General features: G+C 45.8%; 1 protein-coding gene across 1 annotated transcript in view; it reads right to left on the bottom strand.

Moving 5' to 3' along the window:
* Positions 1 to 15,429, bottom strand: part of MAD1L1 (mitotic arrest deficient 1 like 1) — a 249,167-nt gene that overhangs the window by 196,850 nt on the left and 36,888 nt on the right. The gene's annotated exons all lie outside the window — the stretch shown is intronic.

Raw genomic sequence — 15,429 nt, 5'->3', positions numbered from 1 at the left:
TTGAAACGGAGATGAGCACCGGCCCCTAGAGTCGGAAACGACTAGCACGCATGTGCGGGGGAACCTTTACCTTTACCTTTTTAATCTGTGGGGACCCTTGTGGGCTTCCATTGCTTTCCTTGTTGCCCATTGTCCAAGTTTGGGACACAGGTCATCCTTGACTTACAACCACAGTAGGGACCGTAAATTCATGCTTAAGCAGTCTGGTTCCTCAGCGAGTCGTAAGTGCTAAGCAACGGTCGTAAGTGTGAAAAAACTGGTCGTGTGAAAAAACAGTCGTAAGTGTGAAAAACAGCTGTAAGTCACTTTTTTCAATGCTGTTGTAACTTCGAACCATCGCTAAGCAAATGATCGTAATTCGAGGACTACCTGTGTCTATTTCCACTCACGGTTTCACCTCCGGAGCTGCATCTCGCTGCGGAGACGGGTTCGAAACGATTGCCTCAACGTTTAAAAAGGGGACTCAGGGCGTATTTGCCTCGGTTCTGCTTTGCAACGTCCTGTCTTGCCTCAACGATTATGCCAGCACCGGGGAGAACGGCAATTAATTATTTCTGACGTCCAGCTTATCTGCTGAAAATGTGGCAGGATGTGTGTCGCTAATGAGCAATTTGAAATTAATTGTTTGTTCCTTCCATGAAAATCGCTGGGCAAGGCGCTGTAATCTGTTCCTAAGGTCCCGAATGCCAGTCAGCGGAAGGGAATAAAAAAAGTCAAAAGTATTTAAACTCCACCGTGTGTGTGTGTGTGTGTGTGTGTGTGTGTGTGTGTGTGAGGGATGTTTATGCCTCCTACCAGGAATACAGTACCAAAGAACGGAGCCTCCATTGAACAATTTCCATAAATATAGTATTTTAAAATGCAATAACCGTCCACGCCGTGCCTCTCTTAGAGAGCCTATTCCCTCGGATAAGGAATGGGCAGCGCTGAGAAGGAACAGCCGAAGCGGCTGGAATGATTTTAAGCGTGGGGCTGCGTCACAGGAGCATTCATGGGGACATTTTTAATGAGCAGATGGCAAATACGTTAGGCCCGGCTACTCAAAAAATCTTTCTCCCAAAGGAACTTCGTAAAGGAGAATAAATACCCGCATCCAATTTAAAGCCGTATTTATTCCACTCGTTTCCTCAAACGGCTAAAAGCAACAGTCTTAAATCTCAGGTTCCTTTCTTTTTCTTCCTTTCCAAGTGATCCTCGACTTACGAGCACAAAGGGGTCCAAACTTTCTGTCGCTAAGAGAGATAGTTGGGCGTTTGGCCCCATTTTATGACCTGCCTTGCAACCGTGCTTAAGCAAATCACGACAGCTGCTGAGTTAGCCACACGGTCGTTAAGCGAGTCTCGCTTCCTCGTTGACTTTTCTGCTCAGGTCGCAAAAGGGGGAGGGGGCTGCAGCCGTCATAACTATGAGACGGTGGCCATGGTTTCTGAATTTGGATCACAATGACCACCACGGAGATGGTCGTTAGGGTGAAAAACAATCCTAAAGTCACTTTTTTCCAGGGGCGCTGTAACTCCGTCACTAAACGAACGGCTGTAAGTCAAGGGATGCCCGTATTTACTTGTTTCAAAGCCAAGGGTGTCCTGCCCAAGCAGGGGGTTCGACTAGAAGACCTCCGAGGTCCCTTCCAAGTCTGAAAGCCACTTTCACAGGTGGAGTCATTTCTAAAAAATCAGCCCCCTTCCTATTAAAACGGGAACCAACTTCAAGGTTTCCTATCCAATCACCTCCGTTTGGGTTTGTGTCCAGGCTAATCTGCTATTCAGCCTCCCTCTCGTTAACATACCCGCCTTAATTAGCATTTCATCCTAACATTGTGTCTCGGAAAGGAACAAGGTGTAATTATGTTAAAGAGACCAGCTTGGTGGTTTTCAGTTTGATTCATGTCATTCATGGCCATCAGAATGGGCACAGATGTTCTATTGCGCGATAGGGGGAGGAAAAAAAACACGCCTTTTTTTAAGTTGAAAAACTTTTTTTGGGGGGGGGGTGGGGAAGTAAAGTTATTTAAGCGAAGCGTGTCGCACGCCGTATTTTCTCCCTTTGTGTTTCCCCCCCCCCCGCTGGCTCCACTTTCAAAAGCGGCTTATCTTTAATTGGATTTTTCATATTTTTTTCCCCCCCAAACAAACAGCTGTGTTTAAATCTGAAGATCTTTGTTGAAGCACACAGAGGCGCAGGAAACGGGGGTCCAACAAAGCATCTTTCTGTAAACACTTGATTACCAGGAAACACGGTTTTCGGGAAGGATCCATCACTTTTATGCGTTGGGAGGGGGGGGGAAATCTCCTTACCTTTAAAACTTTGCTTAAAAATGTAGACCCAAACACGTGTCTTTTTTTGTGTGTTTTTGTCCCAGATGTCCCAGAACAAAACCAACAGTTGGATAACTGCGCTGGTTGAAGTTTAATGCAAATGAGAACAAAATGCAGAGGCTGATACTTAACAGAATTCTTAAAAGGCTGAATTCTCTAAGTAGTTAGGTGAAAAATTCGCAAAGAACGTCATGTCAGTCCATGACATGAAAAGAGCTGGAAGGGACCCTTAGAGGTCTTCTAGTCCAACCCCCTGCTCAAGCAAGAGAACCTAGATCACTACGGAGAAATGGCTGTCTGGTCTTTTCTCGAAAATCTCCAGCGTAGCAACACCCACAATTTATGAATCAACAAGTCCCTAAATTCTGGATTTTAATATTCTTGGGGTTGTGTTTTTTTTCCCCATGCTACAGAATCCGATTCCCAGAGACTGCAGTTTTCTTGGCCAGGTTTTGCAGTGCTTTGCCTCCTGACTTTGCAATTATTTTAATCTATTTTTATTAGGGGGGGAGAGGAAAATACAAGCATCCAGAGTATACACTTTGTAGAGGTGTGGGTGCTTATCTCAGCTGTATTAGTAACATTTAAGTCTTTATAACCAGATACAAGGATAAATGAATAAAAAATTAGGCTTATAATTTAGAATTGGCAGGCAAAACGTTTAAAAAAATTCCTTGGTGAGCAATTCCTGTTCACAAGCAGTGGGGGGGGGGGGAGAGACACGGTTTTTCAGACCTTTGCATCAGTGATGGAGAAGAAACAGTGTTATATCTATTATTCTGTCATCATAAAAGCATGCAATATTTCATTTTCGCTATCCTTAATAGTTCTCACACTCTCTTCTTCCAGCATTCAAAAGCACCTGGAAAAAAAATATATCCTTCAAAACAAAATCAGAATGTGAAGTTTTGTTTTTAAAGGATAATGTAATCCATGCTCACCGGACATAAACTAATATTATATTCTGAGTTTTCCCCGCTTCTTCAACAAGAAACAAACCATTTTGTTCCTTTAAAAGGAGCAGAAGTGCTTCATAGATGAGAGATACCATTTTTGCTTGCATTAACCATAAATCTTCAGACACAAGGTGCTTAGATACAAAATGGTATCTCTTCCTTATTCTATCCCCTTCGAGTTTTAAAGTAGAGTTTTCTAATAACGTATAAGAATAGGATTATTTTTCCGTAAAAAAAAAAGTCCTGAATTCTTCAATTTTTATGATATTATTACCATTCTGCACTTTTAAACAGATATAATACACATATTGCACCTCCCTAAACAAGGAAATATTGATAGTCCTCAACTTACAACTGCAATGGGGACCGGAAAATTCATCGTTAAGTGAGGCATCACGAGACCACAGCACATTTAACGACCTTGTATGCCATGGTCGTTGAGTGAGACATCCCCTGACTTGCAACTTTCCCTGCCAGCTTCCCTATTGACTTGGCTAGATGGAAGCCAGATGGGAAGGTGCAACTGTCATAAAGGCGAGACAGTTGCCAAGTTCCCAAGTCACACTCCCCTAACGGTAGGGATGATAACAACAGTCGTAGGTGCAAGGACTGGTCATAAATCACTTTTTCCAGTGCCATTGTAACTCTGAACAGTTGTTAAATGAACATAGGTGGTCCTGACTTCCGACTGCAATTGAGCCCAAAATTTCTGTTGCTAAGCGAGACAGGCTGTTAAATTAGTCACACAATTATGAAGTCAATCCAGCTTCCCCACTGACCTATATAATACACATCCATCCATCCATCCATCCATCCATCCATCCATCCATCCATCTATCTATCTATCTATCTATCTATCTATCTATCTATCTATCTATCTATCTATCTATCTATCTATTTATCTATCTATCTGTCTATCTATCTATCTGTCTATCTATCTATCTGTCTATCTATCTATCTATCTATCTATCTATCTATCTATCTATCTATCTATCTATCTATCTATCATCTATCTATCTACACACACACATACCTACTTACCTTTCTACCTAAAACAAAAGGAAAACATTCCAAAACAGTACATTAAATTCCGGGAAATACATGTTAGGGTCATAAAAAGGACTGTCACATACGGCACAAATAATCTACAGGGGAAGCGATCCCCTTAATTAACGAGTTTTCACCATGCACGTTGTTGCTTGATCTGAAGAAATAACCAAGAGGCTAAAGAACAAATAGTCTGAGCATCAATGAGTTGGCGGACTATGGCAGTCACTTACTCAGGGCAAATAATATTGACTAAGCCTTTCAAGAATAAAGCAACTTAAACCCAGCAGGCTTTGGGGACTTGAAAAACCTGAGTAATAAGGGAATAACTGAAGGTGATCTCAAAGTTCCTTTTCTAAAGAGGAAAAAAAAAAGCATCAAGCCGTTTGCGCTATGTATCCTTTATAACACAATTCACTTAGCTAACACTTGATTCCCACAATCAACCAGTAATTAATAAAATCAATTACCGTGCAAACAATTTTGGAACGCCATGCAGTTGGGAGCCTTTATCTCTGACTTCTATAAATAAAAGTTAGCAGTTCGGGTCTAATTAACTCTCTCCCTAACTTCTCACTGTGGTGTGTTTTCTACACAATGAGTCCTGCCCTTTCACTCTGCCTGCGAAAAGCCACAAGGGTACGTGAAATATCTCGTTGTTTTGTTCACACTGCGGTCTGCTCACAGAGGCTAAACTTGAGGCTTTATGACATACTGTTAACAGGATGTGTCGTTTGTGGGTCTTCTTTGCGAGATGGCAGCAGACAGTGGAATGTAAAAGCTCCCCTCTATGTCAAGTCTTCATTTCCACAAATTTGTCTAATAAAGCCAATTAGCCAGCCATCATCCATCCACAACTTAGCAGGAACAATTTTTCATTAGGTAGGTAGGTAGGTAGGTAGGTAGATAGGCAGGCAGGCAGGCAGACAGACAGACAGACTGGATCGATAGATAACCTTTATTGTCATTTTTTTACTGTGGGCACAGTGGCACATATTAAAAATGACAGTTAGTTGCTTGCTCTCAAAGTGTACACATACATAACACACATTTAAACATACTATATACAACATATGTATACCTACTTCTCTACCTTTCCAGAAGCTTCCAATATTTAAGTGGACAACTAGAAGGTTTAGACCTCCTAGGACCGCTGGAAAATGACTTCCTATTGGAAAAACAAAGTCCAGTTGCCTTTTTTGGGGAGGGGGCAAACAAAAATCACCTTTGGGACAACCACGATCTGGATGAACCCTCCGTAGACATTCAGCACAAAAAAGATCGTAAAATCAGATCCAGTCTGGTGGTGACCCACTGTATGACCATCATTAACTTACGACCGTAATTGCCAGGCCCAATTACGATCCTAACTCAAGGATGGACATTATCTGTTCCGCTTATCAGATTGATTTCTCTCAGGCCAGAATGAAATGTTACATACGTATTGATTGAGAAAATATTTTCTGCAACAGCTCCTTGATATTAACCTCACTAAGCACATCGATAAACCAACGGACACAGGAAACGGGAGACACAAAGAGAAAAATGATATGGCTGATTTGGATTGTCAATGAGGACAATTCATCCCATGTACCTAGTCCTCGACTTACGGACACAACTGAGTCCAGAATTTCCACTGCTAAGCGAGACAATTATTACTTGAGTTTTGCCCCGTTTTACGTCCCTTCTTGCCACAGTTGCTAAGTGAATCACTGCGGTTGTTAAGTTAGGAACAAGTTTGTTAAATGAATCCGGCCCCTCCATTGACTTTGCTGGCCAGACAGGTCGCAAAAGGGGATCGCACGACCCCGGGATACTGCGACCGTCATAACTGTGAGTCAGTGGCCAAGTGTCTGAATTTGGATCACGTGACCACGGGGACGTGGTGGAAAACGGTGGTAGGTCACTTTTCTTCCAGTGCTGTTGTGACTTTGAACGGTCAATAAATGAATTATTGTAAGCCGAGGATTACCTGCATTCAACCTTCAATGGGCACTTACTTTTCGGAGCAGCGACGCTAAGAGATCGTTGTAATGATCAGAAATAAGAGAAAGTCAGGAAAAATTGGGCGGGCTGAAAGATCTCCCGTACGAAGCACCCGAAAGGTCAACAGCAACAAGAACGGCAAGAAATATGGACGTTCAAAGTTGCTTTTGGAGACCCTCCACCCTAATCCCGAAACTTGAAGATAACGCGCGTAAGAAAGAAACAGGGAGAGAACTTTTAGAAGCATTTGAAGAGCAGGTGAGCATCCTAACCGAACGTCTGCCGGCTAAAATCGAAGCCGCTCAAAGGGCAAGGCAAATCAATGCAGCTTAAATGATAGGCAAATAATATCCGGAGAGAAAACAGCAGTAAAATATAAGAAAGGAGGGCATAAAACATTGGGTTTTTAGAACAACAACGGCCAGCTGTTCTTAATGGCTCCTGCTTTGACCAGGAATTAACTGTCTCAGCTTCCCTCTTGAAATACGGGCCGTCCTCGACTCACCAACCTCACAATTGGGAACAGAATTTCCCTCGCCAAGGAAGACAATTTGTTAAGTCAGCGGCGCCCAGTTTTACAACCTGGTTTGCTGTGGTTGCGAAGGGAATCGCCGCAGCTGTTAAATGAAGCACGTGGCCGTTCGGCGAGCGATGCTTCTCCCACTGACTGTGGTTGGGGGAAACCAGCTGTCAGGGTCGCAAAAGGGGATCCCGTGACCCACCCACCCACCCACCCGTGACCCTGCGACCATCGTAAATATGAGTTGCCAAGCCTCTGAATTTTGATCACCTGGCCTTGGGAAGGCTGCAACGGTCGTTAAGTGTGAAAAACGGTCATAAGTCACCTCTTTTTAGTGCTGTTCTACCTTCGGTCACTAAACAAAACTCTTGTAAGTTGAGGAGTGCCGGTACAGTATTGCTACCGGTCAACCCGCCCACAGCCACCAATTTCCATCTTCCGCTTTGGGTCAATAACTAAGGATTTTTTATTTATGTTTTTGCAAAGCCACCTTGCCGCATGCTGATCCAGCAGTTCGCATTTAACCAGCTCCTGACTGGCTCTCTGGGCCCAAGTGCCAATTTTTCCTTGGGGGAGAAGGGGGCGTGGGGGGGTGGGGAAAGGCACTGGAGGGCCTGGGACATTTTATTTTTGTGCTGCGTTTTCCGTGCGGATTAAACCTAATTTACACCGTCGTTCGTTTGCGGCCGTCTTAAGTTAAAGGCCTATTCAAATGCAGAAGTATGGGCGGAATAACTAATCCGTCGCTGCATTGCTGGCCATCCAGTCTGTTGCTTTATCGGCAGGCTGCAACCACCAACGTGGCCAAGACTCCAGCCAGGAGATAATTGCTGTCATGCAAATGCATGGACGGGCTTCCTTTTTCTTCTTCCTGGCTTAATTGGATTTGTGTTGAATGGACAGGTAGAAATGCTTTAACGTTTGGGTCTATAGCGCAGGCATTCCCAGATTCATAGAGGAGGGTCCTCGACTTATGGTGGCCACTGAGCCTGATATTTCTGTAAGTAAGGTGCCTCCGAGGTGCCTTCCGACTCTTTTATTCAGCTCAGAAAGCTAAAAACTCTGGTCCCGGTGAAGGGCCCAGATTGGATCCGGCAACACGATCCTTGGAGACTGAGACTCGCCCTCGTTCTTAAGCTGTGAGTTTATTCCAACTTGGCTCGAGCGTTCCCTTTCTCGCCAACCCCCAAATCGGTTGATGGGCAGAAGGATTCCCCAGGCAGCCCACTCCTCAAAAGCAGCCTTCACAAGGGACGTTCTGCCAAAGAACAGCTTGTGGGGGTTTGGTCTGTTTTTTTTCTTTCTGGGAAAAATATGTGTGTGTGTGTGTGTGTGTGTGTGTGTGTGTGTGTGTGCATCCCTCCAGAAAAGTGTCCTTGTATTGCTTTTCCGAGAATGGAAAAATCGATTTGTTGCTGAGATAGAACAGGAGCTCTGATTTAACTTTAGTTGGGGAGGAAAAATCCAAGCAAATATGCTTGACTCACCCTCTCCTAAGAGAGAGAAGAAGGAACGTGCACCTCGGATAAAGAACAATTTAGAGCGTTGTGGGATAGTTCAGTTGGCATAATCAATAGATCCCTTTTCATTTTGTCCCTGAAACTATCCCTTCTCTCTCTCTCTCTCTCTCTCTCTCTCTCTCTCTCTCTCTCTCTCTCTCTCTCTCTCTCTCTCTCTTCTCTTTCTCCCTCCTTCTCTCTCTTTCTCCCTCCCTCTTCTCTTCTCCCTCCCTTTTCCCCCCTCCCTCCCTCTCCCTTCCTCTTCCTCTCTCCTTCTCACTCCCACTTTCTCCCTCTCCCTCCCTCTCTCTTTTTATCCCTCCCTCTCCCTCTACTTCTCTCTCTCTTTTCTCACAGAGGAAGCAAATCCATTTGCACTTTAGGAGGAAGAAGGGGAAGGAAAAAAACAACAACAAAACCCTGAATTTGGGAGTCTCTCTTCGTTACCAAAGTCAGCACAATTAGCAACAGGGCACAGCAAGCAACCCAGCAGTCACATTCCATTAAAAAGCGAATTTATAACATCTTTATGGAGCTAAAACAAATCAGCATCACGCCTTAAGGCGAACGTGCGATCTGGCTCGGGGGAACCGCCGTTGTCTGCGAAGCAGCGGGGCCAGCTAATGCTGCGTCCGGCTATCGGAGGCCGCAAAACGGAGAGGCTGGACGTACGATTTTTTGGGACAGAACTTTGAGGTCTGCCATTCACACACGCCCATCACCCCCTCCCCCCCCAAAGGTGCCCTTTTCCAGGATGCCTCTTCGTTGCTCCGCCTCTACGACAGCTCTCAGGACCCTGGAAGCGAGCCTTCTCTGCACAGGGCCTCTTTGGAACGAGCCCCCCCCCCCCCAGCCAATATCTGAATGGCCCCAACTCTGCTGTGGTTTAGAAGAGCCATGAAGACTGGGCTCTGCATCCAGACCCGTCAATTTCATCGCTCTTGTCATTTTTAAATGGTTTGTTGTAATTGCTTTGTTGTGTGCTGTCCAGGGTCCTTAAGAGTTTGGGAATATACAAGTTTAATGCATCGCCTCTTCCTCTCTCCCCCCGCCCGCCCATCTCTTTCTTCCTTCCTTCCTTCCTTCCTTCCTTCCTTCCTTCCTTCCTTCCTTCCTTCCTCCTTCTCCACCTCCTCTCCACAGATCCACTCCTTCAAGCACTGATAACGTTACCCAATTGGGTCATGAAATATCTGCAATAAAACAACCAAGGTCAGTGTGCGCCAAGGACCCCAGACTATTCCTCCTCCTCCTCCTCCTCCTCCTCCTCCTCCTCCTCCTCCTCCTCCTCCTCCTCCTCCTCCTGACAGAACCCAAAGCTCAACCCTGCTACATGAACATCCAGCCCTCAGCTATGACCAATTGTTCAAAGCGGTCAGAAATCGCCAACGCCACTAAACGAATCGTGCTTACAACCAATTCTCGCACTTCTGGCAGTACAAGGAGCCACCTGGCTGCAATCTGGATGCCGGGCAATCTGATCACCCTTACAACCCGTTGCAGTGCCCCATGAGAAACGTGGTCCCCCCATTTGCAACCAGAAAGTCAATAGAGAAGCCAGCAGGAAAGGTTGTAAGTTGCTAGGATCAGTCCCCTCCAGCCACGCATCCTCCAGACCAGGCCTCCCTTGCACCCTGGCCTGACCCTCGCGGGACTTTCCCCACACGCTCTTCTCATTCCCTCGAAGATAACTCAGGAAGATGCAATGGAAGCATCCCCGGCGACTGCTGTGTTGGAAGAGGAAGCCCTATTTACAGAATCAACGCATAAATTTATGTTTGCATCCCCCCAAAGCCAGGGGTGGGGAACCTTGGCTCTTTAACGACTTGTAGACTTCAAAAGAGAACTTTTAAACGGAACAGTCTATTGAAGAAGCATTTCCACACACACACACACACACACACACACACACACACAAAGCATCCAAGCACCACTGGCAAGATGTCACCTGAGAAGAGAAACAGGTAACAAATTTAAAGAACTAAATTGTGCTCTCAATTCTGCTCCGTCACCTTGGAAGAGAAAGCGCTATCTGGGCGCCACAGTTCGCTGGCTGCTTTTAGTGTGTTTTCTGTGCACTCTTGAGAGCAAATCAGAAAATCCTTATTTCTCTTTGGTTATTGTAGATTTTAAAAAAAAGAAAAGATTTTTTGTTGGCCTCGGAAAGAGAATTGGGCAATGCAAACCAAAGGTCAGGAAACTTCCTAAAGCGTTGTGCAAATAAATTGAGAGATGGAAAATGCATACTGGTAGATTCTGTCATTTGAAGCAGAGAAGGGAAAGAACGTTAGAAGTTAGGAATAACAAGTCAGAGTTGTAAGGGGCCTCGAAGGTCATCTAGTCCAACCCCTGGCTCAGGTAGGAAACTCTATACCCTTTCAGACAAATACACCAAGAAGTACATCCACCAAAGAAGTAACATGCTCATTCTTCCTTTGCCAAGTTCTTCCTCAACCCTAACGCGACACAGATATGTCAAGATTGCCCAGTAAATACCCAGGATCGGATTAAGAACCATTTGTGCTCCTGACCCTTTAAATGCACTGTGAGAGGACTTGATTAACCAACAAATTCCTTCTTAATTAAAAAAAATGGCCTAAAGGGAGAAATAATGAATTAAATCCTCGTCTGAATTTCCTAACGTACTTCACTTTGGAGAATTCTGGATAAGCAGAGAGGGCTGGGGCACATTCAAGCATGTAAACCCCATTCATCATTTTTAAGATTTCTATCTGAAGTCCCTTCATCAGATTTACAGTATCTTGGCATAGCCTAACTTACTGTATTGTCGCATTTCATCTTTCGGAAAATTATTCTACAGTCCCTCTGAGTCCTTCTGCTCTCCTCAATAAACCCTTTAGAGTTTTTTGTTTTGCCCAAGTAGACGTGAGATAATGCTCCACCACTGGGTCCTCCAGCATGTTTCGGTGTTCAAACCGTGTGCATTCCGCCTTCTATTTATCACCATATGCTGCTCTCCTAATTACAGAATAATCCTTTCTTTTTTTTTTTGGAGTCCAGGACCCTAATGCAGGTTTAACAATATCTCTCTGCCCGTTTTACGCAGTGTCACTGTTAGAGCATCTGTAGCCTTCGGGCTTCCCATCAATGGCCATTTATTTATTTGACTTTTTTTTAGCCTTTATTACAGTTTATAAAAAACTCAAGGTGGAAAAATATACCTAAAGACACCCGGCTCCTCCTATTTCCCCCACAACAACCCTGTGAGGTGGGGTTGGGCTGAGAGAGAGGGACTGGACACCCAGCTGGCTTTCGTGCCTAAGGCGGGGGACTAGAATTCACAGTCCTCCTGGTGACTGGCCTAAAGTCCACCCACCTGGCTTTCAGACCTAAGGGTGGGGACTAGAATTCACAATCTCCTGGTGACTGGCCCAAAGTCCCCCAGCAGGCTTTCAGACCTAAGGGTGGGGACCTAGAATTCACCGTCTCCTGGTGGACTGGCCCAAAGTCACCCACCCGGCTTTCAGACTAAGGGTGGGACTAGAATTCACCGTCTCCTGGTGACTGGCCCAAAGTCACCCAGCTGGCTTTCATGCCTAAGGCAGGACTAGAAACTCTCCGTCTCCTGGTGACTGGCCCAAAGTCACCCACCCGGCTTTCAGACCTAAGGGTGGGGACTAGAATTCACCGTCTCCTGGTCCACCCAGCTGGCTTTCATGCCTAAGGCAGGGACTAGAACTCGCCGTCTCCTGGTGACTGGCCTAAAGTCACCCACCCGGCTTTCAGGACCTAAGGGTGGGACTAGAATTCACCGTCTCCTGGTGACTGGCCCAAAAGTCACCCAGCTGGCTTTCATGCCTAAGGCAGGACTAGAACTCGCCGTCTCCTGGTGACTGGCCCAAAGTCACCCAACCCGGCTTTCAGACCTAAGGGGTGGGGACTAGAATTCACCGTCTCCTGGTCACCCAGCTGGCTTTCATGCCTAAGGCAGGACTAGAACTCGCCGTCTCCTGGTGGACTGGCCTAAAGTCACCCCACCCGGCTTTTCAGACCTAAGGGTGGGACTAGGAATTCACAGTCTCCTGGTGGACTGGCCCAAAGTCACCCCACCCGGCTTTTCATGCCTACGGCAGGACTAGAATTCCACCGTCTCCCTGGTGATTGGCCTAAAGTCACCCAGCTGGCTTTCATGCCTAAGGCGGGACTAGAACTCCCCGTCTCCTGGTGACTGGCCTAAAGTCACCCAGCTGGCTTTCATGCCTAAGGCAGGACTAGAACTCGCCAAACCCCTTAAACACTACACCAAGCCGTTCACCTGGGCAGCTCTTCATTCCACAGGTGATATCTCCTATCCCTGGAGCATAGCTGTGAGGTCAATTGGTTTGCCTGTCGGTCTCCTTTTATCGAGAGAATTATTTTTTTTTTTAAAAAAATGAAATCGACAAAGAAAGAGCCAGAAAAACCTCAGCCATGTTAAACCACATCCTTTTTTTAAAAAAGAGAGAGAGAGAGAGAGAGAGAGAGAAACAACTCGTGATCTGAAATCCAGCCTACAATAGCTAATTCCAGAGGCGTCTTTAGAAATTATTACCCCTGTATGCTGCCTAGCCTCTTAAAAAGTTCACGAGGGTCCACAGGGGACTGCGATTCAAATGAACAATGAAATATGACGCGGGTGCAGCCTGATCTTTTAAAAACCGATTTTTGCAGCCAAAGGCCCCCCGAGAGAGAGAGAAAGGAAGGAATCTGGGCTGAAATGGCAGCCGAGATTGCATTTCCAACGGTTCGGCCATCAAGTCTCCCTTCTTACACGCGGGCGGGATGCTCCTCTTACAATGTTTTTATCATAAATCTTCCCAGCTTCGCCCGTGTCCCTCCTATTCTTATGTAAATCTCGCGAAAGGAATGGAAAAAAGAAAAGAGAAGCGTGAGTTCTAAAAATTCCCCCCGCTGCTGCCCCTGAAAGGACATTTATCCCCTCAGAAGATGGCGGAACAAGGCAATCTTTCATGGAGGCTCCTTGGTGTACTAAACCACATTTATATAGACTTCATTCGTTCCTTTATTATTTTCCACAAAATTGCTCAAGGCGGCGATTGCATCCGACGTAGCTTCCTCCTCCTATTTTCCCCACAACAACCTTGTGAGGTGGGTTGGACTGGGGGGAGAGAGAGAGAGAGAGAGTGATTGGCCCAAAGTCACCCAGCCAGCTTCCATGCCTAAAGCGGGACTAGAACTCACAGTCTCCCGGTGGACTGGCCCAAAGTCACCCAGCCGGCTTCCATGCCTAAAGCGGGACTAGAACTCACAGTCTCCCGGTGGACTGGCCCAAAGTCACCCAGCCGGCTTCCATGCCTAAAGCGGGACTAGAACTCACAGTCTCCCGGTGGACTGGCCCAAAGTCACCCAGCCGGCTTCCATGCCTAAAGCGGGACTAGAACTCACGGTCTCCCGGTGGACTGGCCCAAAGTCACCCAGGGGGCTTTCGTGCTTTTAAGGTGTCCGTGGACCAATGTTCGCTTGAAATCACACGCCCGCCTTGCTTAGAAATTCGAATTTGATGTTTCGGATGGGACAGGTGGAAAACAAGATGGTCACTTGGGAGCTGCCCAACCAAAGATGGCAGACTTTCACTTGTTGCTCTCCAGTTCCTCCTTCAACCCATCTCCCTGCTATTTTAAAAGCACCTTCCTTCCTTCCTTCCTTCCTTCCTTCCTTCCTTCCTTCCTTCCTTCCTTCCTCTTTGCTTCCTGTCTCCTTCCTTCCGTCTTTCCTCCCTTCCCTCGCATTTCCATCTCCTTCTCTCTCTTTCTTTCTTTTCTTTCTTTCCTTCTTTCTTTCTTTCTTTCCTTCCTTCCTTCCTTCCTTCCTTCCTTCCTTCCTTCCTCTCTCCCTCTCTCCCTCTCTCCCTTCTTTCCTTCTCTTAATCCTGCATCCTTCTCTTCTAACCTTCCTTCCTTCCTTCCTTTCCTTCCTTCCTCTTTGCTTCCTCTTTCTTCTTCCTTCCAACCTTTTCTCCTTCCTTCCGTCTTTCCTCCCTTCCCTCGCATTTCCATCTCCTTCTCTCTTTCTTTCTTTCTTTTCTTTCTTTCCTTCTTTCCTTCTTTCTCCTCGACTAAAGATGGTCCAATATTCCAAGGCTGTCAGCATTTCCCATGTTTGTTTCTCCAGGCTAACAAGGTTCCATTCTCTGCATCTTCACCAATTTCTTTCAGCTTCGCAACTGCTGATTTATTTACAGGTTGATCCTTCAAGTGGCCGCCTTGGATGACTTGTCAGCCCCAGCCTGCAGTTCTCCGATGGACAGGCGCTTGTGTCTCTCCGCGTTTTATGATCAGTTATATTAAAATGAGTTAAATGTAATAGTTTGTTCCCCTGACTACTAAAAATATAAAAGGGCAATCAAGTTAGCAGAACGTAAAAATAAGTTAAGTCCTAAACATTCTCTTGCCTCTTTTCCTGTGTCATATACAATAAGCCAGATAGACTGCACCATAAAAGAAAACCTGGGACAATTTAAAGGGAAAAATATAACTATGACAGTTCCTATGTGGTACATTTCAGGAGGCTGGAAACACACACTTTACTCCATGAGGAGGAGGAGGAGGAGGAGGAGGAGGAGGAGGAGGAGGAGGAGGAGGAGGAGGAGGAGGGGGAGGAGGAGGAGAACAACTCTCCTTTGGAAGTGTCTGTCCCTAATAATTCTAATTTTCTGGAATTCTTAACCCTGCCTAGATAAGCAGTCAGCATCAAACATTAATAATGGAAAGAGGAAATGGTTGAAAAACTATTAGAAGCATTTCATTCTTTCTCCTTGCAAGGTTGTGAAAGCAGCAGATCAAACAGCCCCAAACTTTCAAAGAATACAAATCAGTGCTTGCTCAAAACAATGACAAAAAAACCCCACAATATTCTAACGACAGGTCCAGCTCAGAAGGACAGAGGCTGCAAAAATCACACCTTTTCCACATTACGCATCGCGTGCAACCGCAGCATACAATTTTCACACACGTCAGAAGAATGACATGGCATCTCTGCTCCAAGCCCGTTTACCCTTGAATGTGCTGGACGAAGAAGATGACGGTCACATATGTGTTACCTAGCGGTGACACCACAGAGCTAACGTTCTCAGCCAATCCCCGAGG

The sequence above is a fragment of the Vipera ursinii genome, assembly GCF_947247035.1.
Source record: "Vipera ursinii genome assembly, chromosome: 13".
Taxonomy (NCBI): Eukaryota; Metazoa; Chordata; class Lepidosauria; order Squamata; family Viperidae; genus Vipera; species Vipera ursinii.
Note: the sequence above shows the minus strand (reverse complement) of the source record. Positions and strands in the feature narration are given on the sequence as shown.